Here is a 21,733-nt window from a genome sequence, read left to right on the forward strand (position 1 = left end):
ACTGATTTTAGAAACAAAACTCCAGTATATAACAGATATAAACACTATCTTTCTTTGACAACAAGACCAACTTAAATTTTATACTTACTTATTTACCATAAAAGATGTGTCGATGTAATGAGATTGTGAAACTGCCTTTGCTATAAGTCAGCAGTGAGCTGTGCACTTTAAGCTAAAAGGAAATCAGAATCCAGCTAATCAGTCTTTCTTGTCTAGTGTTTCTTTTTGTGAACTAGTTGAATTTTGGCCTGTGTGTGCGTGTGTGCGTGCGTATGTGTGTGAATTTGAAGGCTTCTCTAATTTAATGACTTCCAAAGAATTTTAAATTGCACAGAATTTCAGTAAGGATTCTAGGATATCTATGACCCTCACAGTTCATTTCCACAGATGGGTTGCTTAAAAATTAAAAGTTCATCAATCATAGACTGCTTATGCCAAAGCATGAACGGCAAATGTGAGTATGGTTGCACAAGGTAAACATATATTGAACAAAAAGAAATTTTAAAATTTGACCTCTTGACTTCTGAGTCTAAATTAATACAGAGAACCCTGTTCAGTGGGAAACAGAAACACAACTTAAAAATATAAAACAAGGAAACTTATATTCATGGAATGGCAAAGGGAAGCCACAGTTTACTACATAAATGATGTGTACTTCATAAATTTGCTACGTGGGCTAACATTATTTCATATCTTGACACAGTTTTCTGTGGTAATGTGGATCACATGTGAGATAAATATTTGTTGACATTGTAAGAAACTATTTCCTCATATTATTCGTTTTTACAGTGCAGAATTCACTTGTGGGCAATCACAGGAACTATTTTTCATAAACTCCTAAACTCTATCACTTTTATCTGCAAACACTTCATGAGTTCCAATATAATATTGTAGAAGAGAAACAACTTAGCTTTTCAAAAACTGGAAATTCTTATGTGAACAGAATCCTTTATCTCTGCTTAGTCTACAGGGAAGTGTTACAATGATGAATGACTTTCAATTCCCCTACTTTCCTCTCCTTAGCATTACAAATTTTCATTCTGTACCCAACTCTCCTGTCTAACGAATTGCAATTCTCAGATTGAAAAGTCCCATTATAGGGGTGTCTGAATCTTCCTGTCAGTAGTAAATCAGAGCAAGTTTAGTCTGTTTATAATTTCTGTCATTTTCTAGCTTGTACAGTGCATTATTGTAGCTAATATTCTGACTTAAATAACGTTCATATCGTCTTCATTGAAAAGTTGCCTCACATTAAATGATGCATCTCTCATTACAAATACGGAAAAATTGCCTTTTGTGAAGTGATATGTCTTCAAGGACTAGGATCTAAGAATCTAAACTCCTGAATTTCACTCTCTGAACTTTAATTTAAATTTAAAGTGGCTCTCTTTTAGCCAATGGTATATCAAATCCCAGACAAGGCACATTCATTTTGCCAAGTTAAAACATAGATGGAACAAATTTTGTCCCTCCTTTAATTTTACATAAAAATCAAATAATGAGGGAGAATAGATGTGTCCTCTTCCCTCCTTAAAACGAAACAAACAAAAACTGAATATAATGATTTTAAAAAGACAGACAAAAAGTATCATCCTGGTAACTTTAAAAATATATTTTTTTACATATTGGATTCATCAATTTTCAGCCTCTCCCTCTGAAATCAACAAAGTAAATTTGTTGAGTCAGTGGGGAGCCTGACAACCAAAAGTTCTGCTTGATGTGCTGGCAACAGAATGTATATCTCAGGAAGTGGTCCTATGTATTTCCTTTTTGGAAAATAGCTTGCATAGAAATGAAGAGACTGGCAACTCTTAAGTACACAGTTTCCTCCCAGCCTGAGAAAGGAGGTTAAATTTCCCACTTGATACCTGGACCCTGCGAGGAGGAAAGAAGCCATGAATAGCTCAAGTGATCCACCTAAGGTAGTAGTAATGAATCTCTAGCAGGAATAACATATTTCCTGCAGAGCTGTGGGTTTAGCTCCCAGCAAACAGAAAAAGCTGAGAAAACATATGCATATGCAGAGAATAAATTGTATCAAGTATCAGCAAAATGAAAAAACACTGTCCCTGCAATTCAAGATTGCATCACCTTCGTGGATTATACCTGGTCTGAGCAGAATTTCCTTCATCCTGTAACCTCTTTCCTCACCAACTTTCAGTTGAAATAATTTGAAAACAGCAGAATGTAGAATATTCAGGAAGAAAACACATTATTTTGGAGCAAGACTTCATGAAGTCAGCTAGATGTACAACAAAGCATAGAAGAAAAGGAAGATGGTAATTGTGAGACAAGTCTTTCTCTATATTTGTGATAAAACTGTAGCGAGAAGACATATAATAACAGTGATGCTAAAAAATGCAAGTTATATTTTGGATGATTTAGTGATACATACCTATGTCTCAGATATCACTGTTCCAGAACAGAGCCAAGAGTGGCCTCTACAGCACGCCCAACGCCAGCTCAGCAGTGCCTTATAATGCAACCTGACCCCTTGTCTCGATCACTGTGACAACAGCACAAGGTAGGGGAGAATGTTCACCTTTCTTTGCAGGTGACAAGTGTCTCTGGAATAGGATTTATAAGACCAAGAGTTGGATGTACTTTTGTGCAGATTGATTAATGTGGTTGTAACCACAGCCTGCCCTGAGATGTTAAGCCTATTTCCATTATTCTACTTCCAGGATAGGAAAATGGATTTTTTTTAATTGACTTTAATAGCTTGGAAATAAGCATTTTATGAATAAGAACGTTTCAGTTTGTAAGGGAAGGACTTGCAAGGGGTCACAGTGTTTCAGAGTCATTTATAATTAAATAACTACTAATAATAAAAAGATGAGTTTTAAAATTGAATAATAAAAATATTTACAAAATAACTTCACATGGTAAGTTTTTTCTTTCCCCCCAAGAAGTCTTTATTTATTATTACACACATAAAAACTGAACAAGTACTATAGCTCAGGCTCTGGACTGGGTTCACATCCTGGCCTCTTCATTAACTCTGTGAAAGCACTGAATGTCTGTATTTTTCTTGCTTTTCTCATCTATAAGTGTAGATCATAATAGTTCCTCATTCATGGGTTTGTTGGGAGTATTAGTTGCATTAGCACATGTAAACCATTCAATTAAAGTTAGCAAATATTATAATCAACATTGCCATCACTAATAGCTTTTTGTAAAAATTATAATGTCCTCAAAATGCTCAACACAGAATACTATGTAAATACAAACAAATAAAGGCCGATAGTCTATATGCATATCCATCATATTATTTTAATTATTTTAACATGCAAATACATAGAAAAATAAACAATTGCTTTACCCTAGGAGAAGAGATCTAGGAGGATCACCACAGACTAGACTAGATAAGGTGTTTTGGTGAGAATATTCTGGCTGTGGTCTGGAAAATGGATTAGTAGGGGTCAAATGTAGAGGGAGAAAGACCAGTGTATGAGGAAATAAAGTAGTTCAGGTCAAAGTTATTTAAAAATTGAATTAGGATAATGATGGTAATAAAAATAGAGAATAACTGTAAGTCTGAGAGAGTATTTTGGAGGTACAATTGATGGGTTCAGGAGCAGATTGGGTGTGAAGCATGAGGTCAAGAACAAGTCTTGGTTTCTGGCCTGCAGAATGGTGGAGTGATGGGCCATTTCCAGAGATATTGAATATTGGAAGATAGACAGGTTTGGTGGGAAAAATCATAAGAAAACTTGAAATTTGCTGAGATTGAGCTAACTTTGTACATTCAAAGGGTAGTTATGAGTAGAGTTCCTTGTGCTATCCACACATCTGATTATTTTTAAAAGTATTGTGTAAACTTAAATATAAGAAAATATTATTTTCAATCAATGCATTGTAATACATAGATTTCAAGAAAATCGTATTATCTACAGATTATTAGGACCATGAACTCCTAATAATCTCTTTCTAAAATTCTGAGCATTATGATTTTTTGCCTCCCTGGAAATGTATTTGCAGGATTAGGCTTCTTTCGGGTAATCCTACTTAGTAATATTTTGGCTTTTTAATATGAGTCTATACCATTAAAATAATCTACTAATTTAATGAGTTATTGAAGTAAAATTCTCAATGCTTTGTAAGCCATATAAGAAAAAAAACTGTATGAGAAAAATATTCCTCTTGCATTTATACAATTATTAATATATGCCTTCAATTAATTTGCAATATTTGTGGTGGGAAATAGTGACAACTAAACAAACCAACAAATGAGAATGTACAGCTGCCTTGGTTAAGTAAATGAAATCTATTCTTGAAAAAGAAAGTCATTTTAGAAAGAGCTTTTAAAAATTAGCCTTTGTGCCCTTTCTTTTTGTCTCTCACGAACATGCTACAGACCTTTCTTCAACATCCATTAAATGCTGGGTTCTCTGCTGGGCACTAGAGTCACACACACAAACACAAACACACACACACACAAAATACATGATATAACCTCTGCCCTTAAGCATATAACAGTTCAGGGAGAAAAATTAGAGTTGGTCACAGAGGCACTAATTTAAAGCCATTACAAATTCTGCAACAGAGATGCAGAGAGCCTGGCTCTCTTAAGCTCTTTTCAGAGTAAGAGCTTAAGAGAGCCAGAAGGATAAATGAAGAAGCACATTTCCTTTATGACTTGGTAGCATTTTAAAGTTGCATTTTTACTTTTCTGCATTCAATGTCTTTATGAATTTTTCCATCACTTCAAAGAACTTGAAGTTCCAGGACTATTCCAGTGTCACTGTGAAATTCCTCCCATGTACTCTGCTTTTATTGCTAGTGTCTGCCAGTAGGTGATTAATGATTGTTATTAAGTATAGTTACTGTGGCCAGGTTTTTCATGCATAAACAAGAAAGGAGGAAACAGGAATATTACTATTTAAAATGTTCACCAGCTCCTTTTTATAAATTAAAACACATATATATTTTATATGACACAAATTATTTAGCATAAGTTTCTATATATACTAAGTAAAATGTATATTTAAAGTTAAAAAGTAGCAAATAATTTTCAGAAAAAATTATATACATTGTTACTAATTTATACTGGGATCAATTGTTTCTCTAGTTATTCAGATTTCTCTCTCTTGAATCTTCAGACTTCCCCAGAATACATTCTGTTTGTTTTATTTTTGCTTTTTAAATGGTTAGTTCATCATTCAAGATTCATTTATTAAACATTTTAGAAATAATGTATTATGTGTAGGACATTACATGTCCTTTCTGTTTGAATCTCTTTATTATTCACTGTATTCTTCCAGGAAATAGTATCTTGGTACTGGTTAAATATTAAGCTCTTCTGTTCTAAGCTGCCTGTTGAAGGACAAATAGTTCAAGTTAGTTTGTGCCCCATTACTTCTTACATCCCTCAGCTGATACCATTTCCTTAACTCTTTTTCAGTGGGCTGAACCCGTACACTTCAAACTTTGATGTACTGTGTGTTAAAATTATGTAAGATTCTTGTTAAAATCCAGAATACTGGAACCCATCCTCCAAGTTCTCATCCGTTAAAGTTGGGTGTGGCCCCAGGAGCGTGATACACTACAGTTGATTTTTGATGCAGGTGATTTGCATGATGCAGACCATACTTTAAGAAATACTGCGATAAGCTAAGAACAGTTATGCGTGAATTTATTATTAATGAAGCAAATTATTTTCATATCATTATTTTTAAATTCACATGAAGTACTAAAACTATGGTAGGCAAAATAGTGGCCTGCTGAAAGATGCTCACATCCTATCCCCTTGTGAGTATGTTAGTTTACATGGAAAGGGCGAATAAAGGCTGCTAACCACCTGACTTTAAAATAAGAACAGTAGCCCGGATTACCCAGGTGGAGCCAATGTATCACAAGGGCCCTTAAAAGTGGAAGAGGGAGGCCGAATGGGAGAGTTAGAAGGAATTACAACCGCAGAAGGATGGTTGGAGGGATACAACATGGTTGGCTTTGAAGATGTAGGAAGGGGGCCATGAGTCAAGGAAGGTGGGTGGCCTGTAGAAGCTGGAAAAGGCAAGGAAACAGGATCCTTCCCTAGAACCTCCAGGAGGAATACAACCCTGCCAACATCTTAATTTTAGTCCACTGGGATGTGTGTTGGACTTCTAAACCACAGACGTAGAAGGTAAGAAGTTTGTGTTGTTTCAGGTCCCTAAATTTGTGGTAATTTGTTACAGTAGTGATAGAAAACCAATGCAAATACGTGGCAAGAGTTTTTGAAAAATCAGTAACAAGCCATGAGAATCAACAGTCTCCTCCCCAGTGTTTCCCTATTTCCAGCTCTACTACTAGAGTTAACTCATTTGTAATCAGTTTTCTCTTCAGTGTTACTGGTGTTCATTTTCAAAGGTGTAAATATTGCCCTTATGCTTCTATTTTCTGATTTGCCTAATTGAGGTAATATCTATCAATCTCTCACTAAAAATGATAAGGCTTGAAAGATAAACACTTACCTCCAGCTTCCATGATCTCTTCTGAGAAACAAAAAGCTTGATAATTCATTCTTTGTTTGGATTTATGTCTTATCACATTAAATTCAATAAGTATCACTAATCACTTCTTTTTTCTAATCTTTATTGGAGTATAATTGCTTTACAATGGTGTGTTAGTTTCTGCTGTATAACAAAGTGAGTCAGCTATACATATACATATATCCCCATATCCCCTCCCTCTTGAGCCTCCCTCCCACCCTCCCTATCCCACCCTACTAGGTGGACACAAAGCACCCAGCTGATCTCCATGTGCTATGTGTTAACACCCCAATATAACACACCACTTTTTCCCATCCTTCTCACTTCAACCTTCTGTCAAATTTAAAACTATATTTGTAGTATCTAAGTTGTAAACATTTTCGTTATTTGGTAGAGCTTGAATTATGTTATGTTCTGTATATAGATAAATTGTAAATATTAACCACAGAATAATCGGAATTTATATTGTGAAGAGCATTTAAACACTGTTTCTTATGAGTAAATTAGTTCCTTCTTTTTTCGAATTTGTATTTTTTCCTAATAAAATTTAAGTTTTAAATCATTATTATCTGCCCTGGAAAACTTAGTGTCTGTAATATACATTATAATATATTTATGTATTTATATTGTATAGATAGATGTAGATATGACATGTATGACAAAAATAGCACAAAGTGTCAGAAGGTAAATGGAAATAGACTTTCATGAGGTACTTATATTTCAAATTACTGGGTAAAAATTAACTCTAAAGCAGACTAAATTAGGGATGAATATCCTAACACCTGGTAGGGGGAAAATGATGCAAAAGGGGTAGCTAATTTTCCAACAGAGGAAATAGAGTAATGAAGAATATTCATTTAAAACAGTCAAGGTGACATGGCCCCGCCATGTTGAATTGCAGTGTCTCCACAGCACTTCTGTGACAGAGGTATCGGGCATAGCTTTTCACTCGAGGATCTTTGCTTTGAAGACGGGGGCAAGACCTCCCCGTACATGGCACCCTATGAGCAAATGAAACTGGACTAAGCACAAAGGAGAAGAAACAAAAGAAAAGGGCTCAGTAAAATTGGCCTACCTATAGAGCTCATATTCTCTTCTTCCCACGGTGTCTGTCTGCGGTACTGCAGTATCTGGTGCTACAAGTCAGTCACTGAGCTCTCACTGGCTGCCAACAGCCAAAGTACCAGGTTACTCATCATTATTCTAAATCAGAGGCTCCATGAAGACTGGAGACTGAATCCAATGTGACTTGACCATGGAAGATATGACAAATAAGTGCATGACTGAGCTCTGAGCTTGGCATGGAGAGAATGGATATCACCAGCAGAATAAGATCAGAGGACCTTTCTTAAACTTTCTGATTTGGCAGATGCTTTCATCCAAGTTCTGACTTTCCATGTGAAAGTGAATCAACTGGGGCCCTGAGGTGGGGAACACTGAAGAGCTCATTTTACCATGGATGATGAGGAGAAGAGACATTGTTTATGAGAACAGCTAAACTGCCACATACTTGACATCCATGTGGCTGACAGGGTCTTGGTGCTCTGGCCTGCTGACAGCCTGAACCTCTGAGGTGGGAGAGCTGAGTTCAGGACATTGGACCACCAGAGACCTCCTGGCCCCACGTAATATCAATCGGTGAGAACTCTCCCAGAGACCTCTGTCTCAATGCTAAGAGCCAGCTCCACTCAATGACCAGCAAGCTCCAGTGCTGGACACCCCAAACAACTGGGGTGTCTGGCAAACAACTGGAATTACTGATAGATGTCAGAATATCATGCCTTCCAATCCATTCTCCATGAACTTCTTATAAAGTGCCATAAATTTGGCTACAAATGCTTCCAAGTGATAAATGGCTTTGCTACCCAGCTGTAGACGATGTTCATAGTAAGCTGCCATCTAGGCCACTTCCCCTTTCAGTTGTCCATCACAATTATGTAAAAGTTCTGATAGAAGGCCCTTCATTATTATTTCAGGAGGAATACAATGAGTTAGAAGCTCATAGAGTCTCCCACGAACTTCAAGGAGCCTCTGTGGAGTCTGCTGACTGACAATAGCATTGGCAGTCTCCCTCAGATACACCTCCCAATCTGTTTCAGGGACTTCTTGATCTGCAGTGAAAGGATATTGTTGCACTCTGCAGGCTTCACACATAAGCAGGGCTTTTCTGAGATTTCTGCAGGACTTCTCTGCAAGTCTATGAGCCAGTTGTGAAGGAAGATTTAGACCTTCCTTCTTACACACAGTAGATAACACATGGCAAATATCTTCAATGCTGGGAGCAGGCACACGAACTGCAAGGCACCTACTACGAATAGGTGGTATCACTTTTGATGTAGAATTGCAACACAAACAACTGGGGTGTCTGGCAAACAACTAGCAAGACAGGAACACAACACTACCCATTAGCAGAGAGGCTGCCTAAAGTCATAATAAGTTCACAGACACCCCAAAACACACCACTGAATGTGGTCCTGCCTACCAGAAAGACAAGATCCAGCCTCATCCATCAGAACACAGGCACCAGTCCCCTCCACCAGGAAGCCGACAAAACCCACTGAACCAACCTCACCTACTGGGGGCAGACACCAAAAACAACAGGAACTACAAACCTGCAGCCTGCGAAAAGGAGACCCCAAACACAGTAAGTTAAACAAAATGAGAAGACAGAGAAACACACAGCAGATGAAGGAGTGAGGTAAAAACCCACCAGACCAAAAAAATGAAGAGGAAATAGGCAGTCTACATGAAAAATAATTCAGAGTAATGATAGTAAAGATGATTGAAAATCTTGGAAATGGAATGGAGAAAATACAAGAAACGTTTAACAAGGACATAGAAGAACGAAAAAAAACAATGATGAACAACACAATAAATAAAACTGAAATTCTCTAGAAGGAATCAATAGCAGAATAACTGAGGCAGAAGAACGGATAAGTGACCTGGAAGATAAAATAGTGGAAATAACTACTGCAGAGCCGAATAAAGAAAAAAAAAATGAAAAGAATTGAGGACAGTCTCAGAGACCTCTGGGACAACATTAAAGGCACCAACATTTGAGTTACAGGGGTCCCAGAAGAAGAGAAAAAGAAAGAGACTGAGAAAACATTTGAAGAGATTATAGCTGAAAACTTCCCTAATATGGGAAAGGAAGTAGTCAAGTCCAGAAAGCACAAAGAGTCCCGTACAGGATAAATTCAAGGAGAAACACACCAAGACACATATTAATAAACCTAACAAAATTTAAATAAAAAGAAAAAATGTTAAAAGCAGCAAGGGAAAAATAACATACAAGGGAATCCCCATGAGGTCAACAGCTGATCTTTCAGCAGAAACTCTGCAAGCCAGAAGGCAGTGGCAGGACATATTTAAAGTGATGAAAGGGAAAAACCTACAACCAAGATTACTCTACCCAGCAAGGATCTCATTCAGATTTGATGGAGAAATTAAAAGCTTTACAGACAAGCAAAAGCTAAGAGAATTCAGCACCACCAAGCCAGCTTTACCACAAATGCTAAAGGAACTTCTCTAGGCAGGAAACACAAGAGAAGGAAAAGACCTACAATAACAAACCCAAAACAATTCAGAAAATGGTAATAGGAACATGCATATCGATAATTACCTTCAACGTAAATGGATTAAACGCTCCAACCAAAAGACATAGACTGGCTGAATGGATACAAAAACAAGACCCATATATATGCTGTCTACAAGAGACCCACTTCAGACCTAGGGACACATACAGACTGAAAGTGAGGGGATGGAAAAAGATATTCCATGCAAAGGAAATCAAGAGAAAGCTAGATTAGCAATTCTCATATCAGACAAAATAGACTTTATATAAAGACTATTACAAGAGACAAAGAAGGACACTACATAATGATCAAGGGATCAATCCAAGAAGAAGATATAACAATGGTAAATATTTATGCACCCAACATAGGAGCACCTCAATACATAAGGCTTGTGCTCACAGCCGTAAAAGGGGAAACCGACAGTAACACAATCATAGTAGGGGACTTTAACACCCCACTTTCACCAATGGACAGATCATCCAAAATGAAAATAAATAAGGAAACACAAGCTTTAAATGATACATTAAACAAGATGGACTTACTTAATATTTATAGGACATCCATCCAAAAACAGAATACACTTTCTTCTCAAGTACTCATGGAACATTCTACAGGATAGACCATATACCGGGTCACAAATCAAGCCTTGGTAAATTTATGAAAATTGAAATTGTATCAAGTTTCTTTTCCGATCACAATGCTATGAGACTAGACATCAATTGCAGGAAAAAAACTGTAAAAAATACAAACACGTGGAGGCTAAACAATACAATACTACATAACCAAGAGATCACTGAAGAAATCAAAGATGAAGTAAAAAAATACTTAGAAGCAAATGACAGTGATATCACAATGACCCAAAATCTATGGGATGCAGCAAAAACAGTTCTAAGAGGGAAGTTTATAGCAATACAATCCTACCTCAAGAAACAAGAAAAATCTCAAATAAAAAACCTAACCTTACACCTAAAGCAATTAGAGAAAGAACAAAAAAAACCCCTGAAGTTAGCAGAAGGAAAGAAGTCATAAAGATCAGATCAGAAATAAATAGAAAAGAAATGAAGGACACAATAACAAACATCAATAAAACTAAATGCTGGTTCTTTGAGAAGATAAACACAATTGGAAAACCATTAGCCAGACTTATCAAGAAAAAAAGGGAAAAGACTCAAATCAACAGAAGTAGAAATGAAAAAGGAGAAGTAACAACTGACACTTCAGAAATATAAAGGATCATGAGAGATTACTGCAAGAAACTATGTGCCAATAAAATGGAAAACCTGGAAGAAATGGACAATTCTTATAAAAACACAACCTTCCCAGACTGAAACCAGGAAAAAATAGAAAATATAAACAGACCAATCACAAGCACTGAAATTGAAACTGTTATTAAAAATCTTCCAACAAACAAAATCCCAGGACCAGATGGCTTCACAGGCGAATTCTATCAAACATTTAGAGAAGCGCCAACCCCTATCCTTCTCAAACGCTTCCAAAATATAGCAGAGGGAGGAACACTCCCAAACTCATTCTACGAGGCCACCATCACCCTGATACCAAAACCAGACAAAGATGCCACAAAAAAAGAACAGTACAGGCCAATATCACTGATGAACATAGATGCAAAAGTCCTCAATAAAATACTAGGAAACAGAATCCAACATCACATTAAAAGGATCATACACCATGATCAAGTCGGGTTTTTCCCAGGAATGCAAGGCTTCTTCAGTATACTCAAATCAATCGATGTGATAAACCGTAATAACAAATTGAAGGAGAAAAACCATATGACCGTCTCAATAGATGCAGAAAAAGCTTTTGACAAAATTCAAAACCAATTTATGATTAAAACCCTCTAGAAAGTAGGCATAGACGGAAGTTACCTCAACATAATAAAGGTTATATATGGCAAACCCACAGCCAACATCATTCTCAATGGTGAAAAAATGAAACCATTTCCACTAAGATCAGAAACAAGACAAGGGTGCCCACTCTCACCACTATTATTCAACATAATTTTGGAAGTTTTAGCCGTGGCAATCAGAGAAGAAAAAGAAATAAAAGGAATCCAAATAAGAAAAGAAGAAGTAAAACTGTCACTGTTTGCAGATGACATGATACTACATACAGAATCCTAAATATTCTACCAGAAAACTACTAGAGTTAATCAATGAATTTGGTAAAGTAGCAGGATACAAAATTAATGCACAGAAATCTCTTCAATTCTTATACACTAATGATGAAAAATCTGAAAGAGAAATTAAACAAACACTCCCAGTTACCATTGCAACATAAAGAATAAAATGCTTAGGAATAAACCTACCTAAGGAGACAAAAGACCTGTATGCAGAAAACTATAAGAAGCTGATGAAAGAAATTAAAGATGATACCAACAGATGGAGAGATATACCATGTTCTTGGATTGGAAGAATCAACATTCTGAAAATGACTCTACTACCCAAAGCAATCTACAGATTCAATGCAATCCCTATCAAACTACCAATGGCATTTTTCACTGAACTAGAACAAAAAATTTCACAATTTGTATGGAAATACAAAAGACCCCAAATAGCCAAAGCAATCTTGAGAAAGAAAAACAGCTGGAGGAATCAGGCTTCTGGACTTCAGACTATACTACAAAGCTACAGTAATGAAGACAGTATGGTACTGGCACAAAAACAGAAATATAGATCAATGGAACAGGATGGGAAGCCCAGAGATAAACCCACGCACATATGGTCAACTTATTTTTGATAAAGGAGGCAAGAATATACAATGGAGAAAAGACAGTCTCTTCAATAAGTGGTGCTGGGAAAACTGGAGAGCTACATGTAAAAGAATGAAATTAGAACACTCTCTAACACCATACACAAAAATAAACTCAAAATGGATTAAAGACCTAAATGTAAGGCCAGACACTGTAATACTATTAGAGCAAAATATAGGCAAAACACTCCGACATAAATCACAGCAAGATCCTTTTTGATCCACCTCCTAGAGAAATGGAAATAAAAACAAAAATAAACAAATGAGACCTAATTAAACTTAAAAGATTTTGCACAGCAAAGGAAACCATAAACAAGACTAAAAGACAACCCTCACAATGGGAGAAAATATTTGCCAATGAAGCAACTGACAGAGGATTAATCTCCAAAATATACAAGCAGCTCATTCAGCTCAATATCAAAAAAACAAACAACCCAATCCAAAAATGGGCAGAAGACATAAATGGACATTTCTCCTAAGAAGATATACAGATTGCCAACAAACACATGAAAGGATGCTCAGCATCACTAATCATTAGCGAAATGCAAATCAAAACTACAATGAGGTGTCATCTCACACAGGTCAGGATGGCCTTCAATAAAAAATCTACAAACAATAAATGTTGGAGAGGTTGTGGAAAAAAGGGAACCCTCTTGCACTGTTGGTGATAATGTAAATTGATACAACCACTATGGAGAACAGTATGGAGGGTCCTTAAAAAACTAAAAATAGAACTTCCATACGACCCAGCCATCCCACTATTGGGCATATACTCTGAGGAAACCATAATTCAAAAAGAGTCATGTACCACAATGTTCATTGCAGCACTATTTACAGTAGCCAGGACATGGAAGCAACCTAAGTGTCCATCAACAGATGAATGGATAAAGATGTGGCACCTATATACAATGGAATATTAGCCATAAAAAGACACAAAATTGAGTTATTTGTAGTGAGGTGGATGCACCTAGAGTCTGTCATTCCGAGTGAAGTAAGTCAGGAAGAGAAAAGCAAATACCATATACTAACACATATATATAGAATCTTAAAAAACAAATGGTTCTGAATAACCTAGGGTCAGGACAGAAATAAAGACACAGATGTAGAGAATGGACTTGCAGACACAGGGAGAGGGAAGGGTAAGCTGAGACGAAGTGAGAGAGTGGCATGGACACATATACACTACCAAATGTAAAATAGATAGCTAGTGGGAAGCAGCAGCATAGCACAGGGAGATCAGGTCCGTGCTTTGTGACCACCTAGAGAGGTGGGATAAGGAGGGTGGGAGGGAGACGCAAGAGGGAAGGGATATGGGGATATACGTATGCATATAGCTGATTCACTTTGTTATACAGCAGGAACTAACAGAACATTGTAGAGCAATTATGCTCCAATAAAGATGTTAAAAAAATAAAATAAAACAGTGAAGGCAGGAGAGTAGTTACAGAAAAAAAAATGGTGAGACAAGTAGAAAGAAAATCGCAAAACATTAAACTGAACTCCAAAGATATCCATACTTACTCCGTTAAATCTGAATTGTTAACTGAGGTTTTTAGATATTCCAAATATAGACCGATTTTATTGTACAATATTAATATCACCACTGACCACTTCAGAAAGGCTTTAAACTTTGGTAATCTGTCAAAATCACATTGGTGGATTCAAGTTGCCAACGATTCTAACTTTATCTTTAAAGCTTGAATTGTATCATTGGAAACACATGTTTCCAATTCCCTTGCAGTGACAGGTTCAGTTCATTCGTTTTTAAGAAAATCTACCAAAACCCAAGCCAGAAACACCATAGTTTGGCTGCCATGGATTCTTCGATGCAAAAACAGTATTGCATGGTGAGGCAGCTTGTCCTCATACTTCAAAGAAACCCACAAGTCCTTCATCTCAAGATGATCATAATACTTTTATATGCATCAGAAGAGCTTTATACCTATTTCCCACTTCATCACATTATTTTATTAAAAAGAGGCACATTCACAGGTTGAAATTTAATAAATGTAACAATGTTATTGCTTCATCAAGATCATACTTAAGTAAATTTGGCTTTTATTTTTTTCTCCTGCACATCTGTGAGAGTGGAAAATACAGTAATTAATACCACAGTTTGGTGCTACCTTATTGGTTCATGATGTTGTATCAACAGTTTTACTACCATAGCTTTTGAATAATTAACGGAAATGTCAACACAATGAAAAAGGCCACATTGTCTTGTTATTAATAATAATATTATTAATAATATGATTTTGATTTCACCAACTGAGAAAAAGTCTTAAAGACATCCTGCCTCTTGACTACATTTTAAGAACTCCTGGATTAAATACTAATATTTTACTAATCATACAATCCAATCTTTTGTTTGTCCAATCTTCATAATTATAATGTCATTATATAATACAGTATCCTTGAATGTAGGGGGTACACAATAAATTATTTAGGGCATGCTGTCTCTAACACACTCTCAGAAGGTTTATACTATGTACATATATGTGTACATATATATACATATACACATATATATATATGTATGTGTGTCAAAAAACCAGAAAAAGCAAAATTAAGGCCACCAGATGAATAAAACATTAATTACTAAGAGTTTTTTGTGCACATAAAAGCAGCTTGCTGACTGGGAGCACTAAACCAACAGTGGTATGAGTCTCAGAGGTAGATTGTTATAGATCAGCTTATATAGTGAGAATGCAGAGGCTGCTTGTTCTTTATAACGACTGGTTGTAGAATAGAGTTTTCATAATGATAGGGAATTGGTTAAAAATGTTACCTCATGCCAATCTTGGAGAAGAGCTTAAGTTTTTTTTTATGATTTTCAGAGGCATTTATGCGAAGCAACTTAAGTTTCACTTATTTTCCAAAATAAGCTAAATTAACTTTTCTTATATGGCATAATTGGTCTTGTCTGCTCAGGGACTCTTCAAGTCTGGTCTTCATTTTGTATTTAATTTTAACATATAACATAAACTATATATGTGTGTAAAGGTATAGTATAAAAAATATATGTGTGTATTTATGTACATAATTCTACAGAGAAAGAGGGAATGGGGCAAAATATAAATAATTCTGGTTAAAGGGTATGCAGGAGTTCCTTGCACTATCTTGTACTTTTCTTAAGACTTGCAATTATATCAAAATTAAAAGTGGACATCAGGAATGGTAAAATAACAGAAAGTGCCAGATTGTCAAATCAGACATACCAGAAGCAGAAATGTTACCAATTCCAAGCCTTCTAGTAATTTTATATATATGAGTAATTTCAAGGCAAATGGAAAGCACAAAGGAGTTCAGGATTTCAGTGCCACCTCCCAGGTCCTTCCTTGCCTTATGTGAATGGTTTCTGGCCTGGATTTAACATCTGAAGTCACTGAGTGAGACAGGTAGTCCTTGCTACACAAAAGGGGTCTAGCTCAGTCATAAGACACCTCCATTGTCTACTCTAATAATTACATCACTTACATGAAAATTTCAGGGATCCATGCCCCATAAATCTATAGTTACTGGGTTGGTTTAACATAATCTAACCTAGACAGACCAGATAATAACTCTCCACTAGGAAATAACATTATATGTTTTCCAGGAGGTGTATCGTTAGCATCTTATAAGGGGATTTGACTATATCATCTTTCTTATTTTCTCTGGCTGTCCCTGATAAAGGGAGAGAATGGATTACAGGACGACTCCTAATCCTTTTGTTCCCAACTGGAACGCAAATGGGGGAGTGCTAACTTATCTCTAAGAACAAGTAATTCTATATTAATGAAATTAATCAAGATTAGAGATATTCATAGAAAGCTTAAATGATTTTATGAAGTGGTATTTTGCATGAAACCAAATTTTAACAAAAACATTACACACACACAAAGAAAAAGCTAAATAAATATGTGAATACGTGTATATGCATGCATATGTTTAAGTGTATATATATGTGTTTATACAACATTCTGACATATGTAAAGATTGATTAATTTTGATTTTTTTTTTTTGGAAAATAAATGTAGAGGAAATTATCAGTCTGCATTCAGAATTTTCCTACAGAATATTGATAAGTAGATCTTGCTTCTTAAAAAAAAGGAGGATTCTGAATATTAAGTACATTTTAGGTTTAAGTATAAACATGTTTTGTTTTAAATGCATCTGTTCATAAGGATTGTTTTGTCCCTGATATTCAATTTAGTATTATCATTTATCAAATAAGTTTAGGAGCTTACACACAAAAAGATTAAGCTCCTGCATTTTTAAGTAGATCATAAGACAAAATAAGTTAATGAGAAATAAATCCACTCCTGAGTCTAAATTGTGCAGAAAATCTTTCAAGAAATTGATCACTGTATCAAATACTGCAGTGAAGTTAAGATGAGAACTAAGAATGACTATTGAATTCGGCAACGTATTGCTGACCTAGACAAAACAGCTTTAGCCATCTATGGAGAAAAATACATATTTCTGTAGGTCCAAAGGTGAATGGATCAGAGAAAGGCAAAACTTTTAGTAAAGGCCTTCAGTGTTTCTCTATAGAGAGAATCAGAGCAGCAAATGGAAAAACACATGGATTTATAGAATTTTATTTAAAAATGGGAGATGCCGTACTGTATTTCTATTCTGATAGGAAGGATCCAGTAGAAAAGAAAAGAATTTCATAATGTAGGAAGGAGTGGAATTAATTGGAGGATCATAGTTTTTGAGTAGGTTGAGGGATGGAACCTAGTAGAGAAATGAAGAAGAAAAGTGGGCAGCAGAAAGAATTCACCCATTGTTACTGGAGGGAAAACAGAATATGGGGGTAGGGCTTATATGGGAATATTTTGTGATAAAATGATACTGCGTACGCCTACTGACAAATAATAAAAAGTTTTCTTTTGTTTTTCAGTGAAATAGAAGCCAAGATTTTTTTTGTTGTTCATAGCAGTTTGATGGATAATAGCAAAAAAAAAAACGGCCTAGCCCAGGAGACTAGAGAAATAAACTGTGGAACAACAGAATACTACTCAGCAATAAAGAGAAAAGAATTGCTGAAAAATGCAACAGTGTAGGTGAACCAAGATTTTTAACTGAGGGTTGGGACTGGGAGTCTTGAGGTTTTGAGAAGAGAAGGTGGGAGTAGAGTAGGTATGAGAAAACACTCAGCAAAGTGTAGATAGTCAGGCAGGACTCTGGCCGACAGTAGGTTTGTGGTTATAGAGACAATTGAGATGAGATCAACTGAGATGCAACAGACCTTGCCTGATTCATCTCTATATACCCAGGATCCATCATGGAGCCTGGCATAAGGCAAACATAATATTTTCTTGGAATGAAATAAACATATTTATCACATAGACAGATGCTGATAAAAAATTTTAAAAATATACATTCTAATTAAAAGTAATGAAATATTCAAATAAACTTAAAACAGAATAAAATTTCCTCAGTATTATAAAGAGTATTCAAAGGAAAGAGCAAAAAATCGTATAAAATGCTAGAAGTTATATTTTTTGAGTGTGACTCCCAGTTATGACAACCACCCCATCGAGGTGGAATCTATCTTCCTTCCCTTGAATATAAGTGAGCTTTTGATTGGTCAGCAAATAGAGTACTTTGGAAATGATGAACTCTGGCTTTCATGGCTAAGTCATGAAAGGTAATAAAGTTTCTGCCTTGCTGTCTGGAATATTCACTCTTGAAGCTTCAGGTGTCAAGTAAGCAAGCTAAGTGCTCTGAGGACATGATACCTAGAGGAAGCCCAAACCAGCCTTGTCAGAGATGACAAGGAGGGCTATAAGAAAAGATAGTGAAAACTGGCCAGCCCCCATCTAACTGATCCCCCTCTCACCACCATCCAGCTCCTGCCAGCCAACATCTGACTACAGCTACGCTGGAGACCCCAAGCGAGAAATACCTAGCCAAGGCCTTCTTGAATTTCCGACCCATAGAGATTGTGAGAAGTAATTAAATGATTTTTTTAAGGTTTAAGCCACTAACTTTTGGGGTGATTAGTTATGGAGCAATAAATAAACAACAAAATTATAGTGAGGAATGACAGGATTTTTATTTTTTATTTTTTGATATGTCTCTTGTTTCTTTTTTTTTTAATTTTTATTTCATTATGGAGTAGAGTAGATTAACAATGTTGTGTTAGTTTCAGGTGTACAGCAAAGTGATTCAGTTATACATATATGAGTAGCTATTCTTTTTCAAATTATTTTCCCTTTTAGGTTATCACAGAATGTTGAGCAGAGTTCCCTGAGCTATACAGTAGGTCCTTGTTGGTTATCTGTTTTAAATATAGTAGTGTGTACATGTCAGCCCCAAACTCCCAGTCTATCCCTCCTCCCCACCATTTCCTCCTGGTGACCACAAGTTCAGTCTCTAAGTCTGTGAGTGTTTCTGTTTCATAAATAAGTTAATTTGTATCAGTTTATTTTAGATTCCGCATATAAGCCATATCATATGACACTTGTCTTTCTCTGTCTGACTTACTTCACTTAGTATAATAATCTCTAGGTCCATCCATGTTGCTACAAATGACAATGTTTTTAAATCTTATTGGATACTGTTCTCTCATTTAAAAATCAGAAAAGGTCATATATATATACATATATATATATATATATATATATATATATATATATATATATATATATGGAGAGAGAGAGACAGTGAAAGACAGAGAAGATATGAGTTTTAAAATGAACTTATCATTGCTTTCAGAAGTTATGGCATTTTTACCTAGAAAATCAAAAAAAAAAAAAGAAACCAAAAAGAAAACTAATAAAACTAAAAAAAGTATTGTGACCTGATAAAAGAAACTAGGTAAATGCATATAAATCAGTTTTATTTTTCATAACTGAAAAACCTCATGGCAAAGTATAATGAGAAAAATACTTTGTTAAAATAACACAATTAACAATATTTAGGAATAAATTAAAAACAAATATCTAGGAATTATATTAAGGTAATGTTAAAATATTAATGGAGACATAAAATAAGACCTAAATCAATGGAGAAATAATATATCTTTCTAACCTTGAAGCTCTGAAATTCTGAAGATTTCATCCTTAACAAATTAATATGTCAAAGTTAATGTAATTTTTCAATGTAAATTGATAAGGTGATAATAGAATTCATTTGGGTGAATAAACACACAGAATAGATCAAAAGTATTCTTTTAAAAGTATAATAATGTAGATAGGCTTTCCTAACAAAACTGAAATCATGATGCTATATCTTAAAGTAAGAATTGATAAAAATACATTTAATTTTTAGGTCCTAATTTTTAGGTCCTAATCCTATGAAGCTACAGGGATAACAATTATATTTTTGGAAAATGCATGTTTTTAATAAGCAGTCAGTAAGATTAAATGTCAGTTTGTTCAGAGCCATCAAAACCCATTACATTTCACTGAAAAGTCATATACATAATGATCAAGGCTTTAAAAATTTCAGAGTGACCTTTCACAGAGTGCCTAAGGCTGATCTAAGGTACTGTCCTAGGCATTCATGAACCTTCATTGGCCATTGTTACAAAATGCTGAATGAATGGAGAAGGGCGACTGGTATTCACATATTGGTGTTCGTCAATATTAAATGACCGGCATAGAGAAACAAGAAGCTTTGAAAATACTGTTTGATGTTGAGAAAGCTTCCTATCGTGGAACTATGTTCAGTTAAATTATTTCAATGAAGCATAATAAACATGTCTTCATATTGATAGGAGTTTTGTTTCTGTTTGAGATAAAAATTCAACTTGTTATTTCTTTATAATGGAGTATATTGAAAAAAGAAAAATCAGAAATTCTTGTCACACAAAACTTTCCAGCCTTCTCAAATACTACCTTCTATTTTTTTTGCCTCATAAATGTTTGGAAAGGAATTTATGACTTTAACTCCTGTGAAGTCGCATTTATGATGATCCTCCTGAGACTATTTTATTTGATGCCTCATAAATGTCAGTGGAATGTTTATTTTTAAAACATGGGTTTTAAAAGTTAACACTGCATTTTTATTCAATTTAATCTTTCTTTCATTTTATGATGAAGAATTTGCGTTGCCAATGACTTAGCATCACAATGTATTAATGAGAAGCATGAAAAAAGTTATATAGACCTTTCAGAAATTATGTCAGTTGAGTTACATTTTGATCCATAAGGTATTGGCATGTGAAGTATTCATAATAGCAGTATTACATTTTGTGATCCAGAAAGGCAGGTAAATCATTACAGGTACACACTGTAGAAAAGAAACTCATTTTTTAGTAGATACTTATTTTTATGCCAAAATTTGGGTCAGTTTTGAATGGAAAAAATAAGAATTAATTGTATTTGAAACTCATGTTGATGGTATCATATTAGTGTAAAATTCTACTGGTAGGTTAGTCCTCAACCCTTGTATAATAGAGAGGGTACTTACTCTGTACCTCCTTTGTGCCGTGCACTCTTCACTAGGGATGCACAAGTGACAATGACACAGCCTCTCATCTTTGCCTTCATAATCATTTATGTTAGTTTATAAAACAGATCTATATGCATTATGTCCAATAAATAGCATTCTAAGCAATCTGTTTTCTCCTACTTATTAATAAATATGTATATACATACATATACATTTATAATGTTCTAAAATATTTTGTATATATAGTTATATATATTATATATAAAGTTCTAAAGAATTATGTGTGCAATATGTACAATATGTATATATATCATATAGATATGATCAAAAGTTACAATCTCATAGCAATTCATTCGACAGTCATAAATTCCTGATTATTATTTAATGGGATTGTTATGGTTTCCAACTGATATAATATTAACTTATTTATTAATTTAATTAAATAATTGGTGAACTTATGGATAAAACAAAGTGAAGTAATTTAACTCCATTGGCAAGATACATTATTTTATCCAAAGCATGAGAACTATT

General features: G+C 35.0%; 1 pseudogene; it reads right to left on the reverse strand.

The window, feature by feature from the left end:
• Positions 1 to 8,240: 8,240 nt before the first annotated feature.
• LOC137760777 (replication factor C subunit 3 pseudogene) overlaps positions 8,241 to 21,733 on the reverse strand; it is a 119,603-nt pseudogene continuing 106,110 nt past the window's right edge.

The sequence above is a fragment of the Eschrichtius robustus genome, chromosome 3 (assembly GCF_028021215.1).
Source record: "Eschrichtius robustus isolate mEscRob2 chromosome 3, mEscRob2.pri, whole genome shotgun sequence".
NCBI classification, from domain to species: domain Eukaryota; kingdom Metazoa; phylum Chordata; class Mammalia; order Artiodactyla; family Eschrichtiidae; genus Eschrichtius; species Eschrichtius robustus.